Raw genomic sequence first — 8,324 nt, forward strand, 5'->3', positions numbered from 1 at the left:
CCTGAGTCGGGTTGCCGAGCAACCATGGCTGCATTAATATGTGCGGTGGAAAGGGAGCAGGGATACCTCTTGCCTGTGGAGCGAAAGCAGCCACGACAGCGTCAGTGTGAGGCGACTGGTTTCTTCTCAGCACCCCCTACCCCCCTCCCCTCTGTCTCTTTCTTATAGCAGTCCAGCATTCATTGCTCTGCTCAGTTAGTTGGGGAAACACACACAGCCACTGGCGCACAAGAAAAGGTATATAGGTTGCACATCATGTAGAGCAAGCAGGGGCTTCCACCACTTCAGAGGAGTGCCATTTTATCTTTTTTATTTATGTTTGAATCATTTAAAAACCAAGGTATCAGCTAAACATGTCTTACACGGCTAAGCAGTAAAAGTTTGCTTGAGGAGATGAGCTTTTAATAAGGGCTGACAGGTTGTCTTGGAAGCCGAGACAAGCCTGAAAATCTTCTTTTTGTAAGCTTTGCGGATTATAAAGACAAAGGAGGATGGCAATATTCGCATGAAACAGCTTTGTTACCCCCCACCCCATCCTGCCCATCAACTGACTCCATTCTTCAACTTGACATCATCCCTCCACACAGACAAGAAGAAGAAGAAGAGGAGAAGAGAGAAGCAGAGGTGGGGAGGCAAACAGACGGAAAGAGGAGGAAGAGAGGAGAGGAGGTGGGCAGCACACTTTCAGCTCTCACAAGGCTGAGGAGGAGAAAGTGACAGCAGCTAGAACTTGGCCACTAGTGAGATGAAATTGGAGAGGAGACGCTGCAGCGCTTGAGGAGACGACATCCAAAGAGAGCCCTAAAATTGGACCGCCTGGAAGACAAGCCAGCCGTCTCTGGATCCCGTCCACCACCCCCCCACAGCAGAAGGATGAGAGGGGTCGACTTTCACCTTAGTGGCCAGGGATGTCTGTGCACTACGGGAAGGCATCCCCTTCCAGCATGTCCAATGCTATGTTACTCCTGATGCTTTGCAAGGTATGTCTTTTGAAGTGTCACTTTCGTTCAGAGCCATTAAACTTAAAGGATTTCCATCTGGAAACTGTCCACAAACAATTTCACTGTCATAAATTCAATGACAGTGTAGGGCTATGAATTTATTATGCAGCAAGATATATTCTTTATAAATACGGGATATTTACAGGCTCAGTGGTCCTTGCATGAATAATTGATTAAGTGTAGCAGGGAGACCCTGAATCTGCTTTACAATTGAACAATTGTCTTTTTGTCTTTGCGGCTTAATAGTTACAGTAATAGTCAATAGTTAATAGTGATATCAAGTTTAAATACTTGATAATAGGCTCAAAAGGGGTAGGGGGTGGGGAGGCTTTACATTTACCATTAACTTTGGTTGCAAAAAATATACCCTAAAGCATTAAGTTTTTCCAAGCATGGTATGGACAAAATAATTATGTAACAAGCTGTAAAAAAATAATGCACAGGAGTACTTCCCTGTCCCCTTGCTTTAGCATGTGACTTCCTGCATATCTGAACTGAAAAAATGTGCAAATGCAAATTTTGTCAGTTCAAAAATAGGCCTGCCAATTTCTTCTCACTCACAGAACAGTGAGTACAGGTTACAGAAAATGGGTCACACTCGCTTGAGAAACTATTTCATCTGATTTTCTTTTCTGTCACTCTTCCTCTTTCTTGATTAGTCCACATTTATTCATTGTTAAACTGTTTTGTTCTGTACGTGACGCTCACGAGTTTGTGTGTTTTTGTCGGTGTGTGACGGGTGTCAACCTGTGTATGTGTGAGTGTGTGTGTGTGTGTGCACATGTGATACATACACATTCGGGAAGGGTTGGGAGCCGTTTGATTTAATTCCATTTTAAAACAATGCCAAAAGCGACTCTGCCTGTCAGACTCAGTTAGCATCTGGAGTTGTTTGACATGCTCAGAATTATTCAAGTGGCAAAAGGTTTTATCTTCACTGATCTGATCTGAGGACGTTCCGTTAGGTGTAGCAGGAGCGTCCAGATTTGTTGTCCCAGGTATGGATTCACCCTTATTTCTCTCTTTGTCTTCCTGTCTGTCTGTGTCTGTTCTTTTTATACAACCGTGTTTCTGGCTGTTGCTGCACGAGTGAAGAGCAAGGTGTGAGGTCGCTATGAAGCCAAAAAAAAACAAAAACAAATTTGGAACAAAAATATGTTAAATTTACAATTTGGGAATCTTACGTGGCCCTGCCAGTAACAGACCTGCCCAGATTAATCACAGAAACAAAAGTGAAGACATTAAATTTTACAATTACAGAAAATGAGCTTGGAAATAACATTAGAGCTCTGAAATATTAAATCCGCTGTACCTTAGAATAGCACACAGTCAAACTACAGACTATTCAATAAGTGGTGGAGAAGTAGAAGCTGGTCCAGATTAATAATCTCTCAATTTAATATAGTGACCTCAGCATGTGAATACTTTTAATGACTTCTGTTTCGTGCTTGTTCTGAATTATAGATTTCTAAACACACTGCCTGGCCTGAGCGTTTAAGCAGACAGAGGAAGTCGTTATGGGTGGTTAATGATTATAGCACATCGCAGGATGCCAGCACTGGCTGCCTCTTGAAACAGAACGCTCACGGTTGATGACTCTACAGACTGGAGCTGTTGAATGAGGATTCACTGGAAGGCATCCAGAGGGTTTTGCTGTGCCACGCACAGCTGTACCTTTCGGTGAAGCTCTTTCCTTAGTACACAGGTTTTGGCAGAGCCCGGAACCCCCTACTCACCACCACTTCCACTACCACCTCATCTGCCTCCCCTTTCCTCTCCCTCATCATCCTCAGGCACATTTCGCTCCTGTTTTTTTGCTGAGCATGTTTATATCAGCAGCGAGCAGGCTTCTTCATGCATGAGGGCACATCCAGCGCACCACACAAAGATCTCCATTCAGGTTGAGGGAAGCCCTGTTTATAGTGCTCCCCAGGAGAGGCAATCAAATCCCATTGTAACGGGTGAGGGGGAGGATGAATTTAACTCAGGAACTGTACATGATGTGTTTTTATGTACGTCAAGAGCACACTGTACAGTATGTGGATGATTGCAGCCATTCAGAGTAGCTATGTGGGAGGTTTTAGAAAAGACAATCATTTGATGCTCTTACTCTTATAAACAATCCTTGACATTTACTTTATGAAAGGCATTAAAAAACCCAATAGGTAATACATAAATACAAACACAACTCTTGCATACTTCTTTGATTAATAAAATTCAGCATTTCTATAGTAGCACAGACATTATATTGAACCTGTTAAATGTCTGACTTTATCCTACTGTAATCAACTCAGTTCATCTCCCTCAGATTCTCTCTCTTTGTAATACATCAGCCTAACAGACTTTGACATACTGTAAGTGATTCCTGGAAGGTGATGATTTCTGCCCAGGCCTTTTTTCCCCCCAGCCAAACTGTCACAGAAAACCAGTGAGAGAAAAAGGGAAACGTTTGTGCCACTGATATGAAGCCTACTTTGTGCAAAGTTTCTTTAAAAGGATGCATAAATTCGGTTAAGCAGAAAGCGTACTCTGCAAATTAGCCACAATAATCTTGGATTATCAGTGGTTAATTTTGGCAAAATTTAAAACTATGCAACCTTGGATTCATTGTAAGAAAAAGACAAACTGGACCTCAGATACACAGGCTGTAAAAACCGATGCAAAAAACAGATTAACACCAGCCAGCCACTGGATCAGCGAATGGCTACTTATTTGAGAACAGAGTGATGGCAGTCAAAAACATTATCAGTATCAGTTAATATGGATGGTGTGAATCCTTTTTGCCTTATTCATAACTCAGCCTACACACAAAGCAATACACATGCGAACATGAATACAATATTAATCTAATTTGATGCTTTATTTTGGCAGTTAGCTTTGGTCCAAATAGGGAGTGTTACAACACAATAATAATAAAGGTTTGCTCAGGACTGTTCTTAAAATTGCAAGTCAGTCCCTTTCCAAAAAAAAATAAATAAATAAATAAAAAGACCATAAGCCAACAAGGTACACTGTGTACCTTGTTTGAATTTCAGGTAACCTCTTTTAAAAATACTTTCTGGAAGGCAGAAATATGTAGTTTATCAAGCATCAAAGCTTTTTACTAAGAGGAACAGCTCCCTGTTAGAAGGCTTATTTTTAGTCTGCATTAGGTTACATGCTTTTCTGTTGTTATTTGGCTTGCAAAACCCACTGACCCGCAAAAGGAGCACTTTTCTCCTGAGAGGTGTTTGGTTGCCAACTTGCACAAGCTGCTGTGCCTACGGGCTAAAAACATACTGCTAGTTTCTAATACTGCACCCTAGGCTACACACACACACACACACACACACACACACACACACACACACACACACACACACACACACACACACACACACACACACACACACACACACACGCACGCACACTTGAGAGCAATAACACACTCAGAACTTGTTTGAGAGCAGTCCCAGAGTTGAAGAAGTACCACAGCTGAATAGAGGCTAGTGCAGGAATATCTGTTATCTTTTTCCACTCACCAGTGTTCAAAGGCAAGTCAATGAAAGGGTTTCAGAAGTACAGTATTATTATGGTCGTAATCACTAATGCTGTTATAACCAAAGGCTGAACAAAGCAGATAGTATTTTTATTTATAGGAAAATTTTCCATCCTCTACTAAATTAATGTTTTATACTGCATTAATAATACTTGTCAAAATGGAATAAAGCATCATGTATTAATGCAGTAAAACTGCATTATTTTTGGGGATGGATGGATGGATTTGAAAAAAAAAAGATAGTTTTTTTTTTATCTCTTTCAAACTGACATTATTGGGGCAGCTTTCCATCTTTTCTTAATGTATTTAACTTAAAACATACAAGAGTATGGTGATCATTTACTTTCTATTTTTCAATTATTGTACTGTCTCAGCAACCACCTCACCAGCAAAAGACCAGATTTTCTGTTTTTATTGCCATTATCAATGTCTACCACATACTGTGCACGGCCCCTATTTAAGAAAAATGCACAACCAATTGCATTAACTAAAACATAGATTGTGTTTGTCTTTTTTTTCTTATCTGCCTGCTCCAGATTGGTCTGAGAAGAAAACTGCAGACTTTTCCAGGGAAAATGGTAAACACTCTCTACAGTGATGAGGAAAGGGAATCCAAGACAAGGAAGTAAGGAGGAGACCATCTTGGCCATGTTGGGCATCATTGGACCATTCTCAACTTGGTAGTCATCATTTTTGTCTACATCTACACCACCCTTGTAGGTTTTGAACTCTTATTGTACTTCCTCAGTGGACAGAGCAGGGTACATTTGAGCTGTTTCTGCTACAGTATGTTGACTGAAAAGCAGAAAAAGATGGGAGGAAAAAGGAAGAGGATGAACTGTGCTGCTGGCATATGGCACCAATCCTGCATCACTTCAAACAGCTGACACTTTAGGAAACTGGCTTGTTCCTCCCCCTTTACAGGTAAAATTATCCAGAATTTCTGGTCATTTTGACTTGTATATAAATGCATGAAGCAAAGGAGAGACACTTGAAAGATGAGCGCTTTCACCAACACATGGACTTAAGACAGAAGGCAGAGTGGACATTTTTGGGTAATACTTTTCAGATGTTCTTATTAAATGAAAGATGATTTTTTGTTTTATGATTTACGTCCATGGGATATTAGTTGACATTGTAACTAACACAGGGTTTTGCTTTGTTGTTTTGTTTATCTATGAAATTTTAACAGACATTTAAGAATATCTTACTCTGATTGATTTAATATTCACTTTAACACTGTTTAACACCATCGTTTGGAAAGTATTGACTGGATGACATTTATGGAGACTAAAATTTTAAAATATAAATACATTCAGAGTTTTAGGTTGTGTATTTGTACATTTATGGAAAAAAGGTGGAGTCTTTAAATGGTATGATGTCAGTTTAAAGTGCAGAAATGAAACCAAGGAAGATCAGATAGTTACTTAAATTTGTTAAAAACAGTGTCACTATCTTTTAAGTCCAAATTTTTAAATGTGTCACTTAATCCTTTAAAGGCTATGAGTACTGAAAAGAGCTGAGTAAAACATACTTCACAGAAAAACTGAGAAGTATGTTTTACTCAGTTAGGTGCAGCTTTGAAACCATAAATTTATCAACATTTACAAAAAGTTTCATGATTTTCATGTTACTAATTACTATAAAAATACACTCATAAAAGTACAAAAGTGAAAGTGAAAGCTTGGAATCATTATCAGTTTGTGTATCACTAAATAAGAATCCATGATGACTGTTTGCCTTAAAACATGAGGAAATGTTTATTTCCACAATGTTTATCAGGTTATAAAGACTTTGTTAAACCTTTCCCTTGTTGTACATACATATAATGTTCTTATTATATGGGTTTATTGGCGGTAATTTTACAAAAGTATCCTACTCTTGTCTGAGCCAACATGTATGCTACCGGATATTTCCAGACCTGGGCCAAAATATGTTACATTGAGTCATTTGTGTCATTTTCAAAGGACAACACTGGACAGTACTGTGAATCATATGAAATCTACATGAGGACGAGAATCTTTATACTAGCTTTTGGTATTTTTTTTTAAACTGACTTAACAAACACTGTGTCATAGATTTTTAATGCCTTGTTCCATCTGTGAACAACCCTGTCTCCAAGAAATTACATTTACATGCAACAAAATTACAAGAAGACAGAAGTGCAGTGCTGACTAAGGAAATGCTTGTTATTTATTGAGTACAGGGTTAGTTCAGGTTTACACAAAGTGAAGGTCAGCCGCACTGAACAGCATCAGCGCAAGGGGTGCTGATATCCTTGTACACATTCAATTGGAAAATTGCATTTAAGTTACTTTAGCATTTGTGCAGCTGCTGTGCACTACAAGCCACTTTGCAACCCATCTTCCTTGCCTATGGATTATTACATATGCAGGCTGAAAGATGACGAGGTCTCAGACAGAAAAACTACTGCAATGGAAATAATCTTCTTTAGGCAAGTCAAAAAAATGTTGATAATGAACTCATCAGTAACGTGTACTGCCAATATATTTTATGTTACCACCAAAATATTTGGCTTTGGAAAGCCATATATACCTGTACTGGATACAGCATTGTAGCATTGGCACTCTGTGTCAATATTTTTAATGTTAAACATTTAAAATCTTGTGTTTCTTACCGCTGAAGCAAAAAAACAAAATAGTGACACAGCCCAGTGTGAGTCAGTAAGACTGAGAAGACGTAAACCCCAGGCTTTTGGGTCATGTAATCGACTCTGATTTCCTTATACTGACTGCAGTGAAGTACATTATTTTAGTGATTCATTCATTCAGAAAATGCTTATTAATACATAACCATATGGTTTATGAGACAGGCTTGCTGGCAGATGTACTGGACAAAAACAGATTCATTTTACTTGACCCAGGACTGGAATTAAGAATAATTTTAAGAAGGAAGTGTGTCAAGTTTTTTTTTTCCTACATTTTTGAGTCTGACTGATCTAGTCCAGCTTGTACAAAAAAAAAAAAAAAAAAAATCAGGTCAGGTTATGTGACAGTTTGAAATAAAATTGCCTTTCTGGAACATCCTAATTTAGGAATCCCTGAAATTCAAGCAAGATTTTCTTTTTCTGGTCACTTTTAGAGCTGCATTGAAAGAACAAATAAACATTTGGTAAAAGCAAAGAGTTTTAGAGGTACTGGTAGGTACTGCTTTCCTATTCTTCCAATCTTAATGCTAAGCTAAACTGACTGGATGCTGGCTGTAGCTGTCAGACCTGTAATAAAACTAGTTAGTTCCCAAAATGTTGCACTTTTCCTCTAATAAAACTAGATATAAGAAATGAGAAAAGGCCTCCAAATAATGATGTACAGTTTGGAGAGAATGTAAGGGGAGACAGGAGGCCATATTATATAAAAAAAAAAAAGTCATGTTTGCGCTCTTCAGTCAACAACCACTTGATTTCAGAAAGTGCCTGATGTCAACCTCACCAGTGGAGAGGTGAAGGAAGGACAATAGACTACCTGTCATACAGCCAGATGAGTGGAAGAGGTTTGCAGAAAAGCATGTACCCTGATGGGACTGGATTTCCACATGGCATAGTTAGTAATGCCAGCCATTGTTTGCCTGGGCTGAGGGGCTCCTTTGTTTCACAGAAAAGATTTAAAATGAAAGCTTAGTAAGCACATGGACAAGTCTTATGAATGTATTCATATTTGATGTTGATTATTCCTTTTATCCTTATTGTTTACTTATATTTCCTAAAGCAATGTAATCTGATGTATACCTATGATTTATTTGTGTGTATGCAAAATCTATTTAAAGTC

General features: G+C 38.8%; 1 long non-coding RNA gene across 1 annotated transcript; it reads left to right on the top strand.

Annotated features, from left to right (window-relative positions):
* Positions 1–242: 242 nt before the first annotated feature.
* On the top strand, positions 243–7,534 carry LOC115772865 (uncharacterized). Its single transcript, XR_004019055.1, has 2 exons — positions 243–980; positions 5,076–7,534. It is a non-coding gene; the product is annotated as an uncharacterized LOC115772865 (long non-coding RNA).
* The last annotated feature ends 790 nt before the right edge of the window (positions 7,535–8,324 follow it).

Source organism: Archocentrus centrarchus, chromosome 22 (genome assembly GCF_007364275.1).
Source record: "Archocentrus centrarchus isolate MPI-CPG fArcCen1 chromosome 22, fArcCen1, whole genome shotgun sequence".
NCBI lineage: Eukaryota > Metazoa > Chordata > Actinopteri > Cichliformes > Cichlidae > Archocentrus > Archocentrus centrarchus.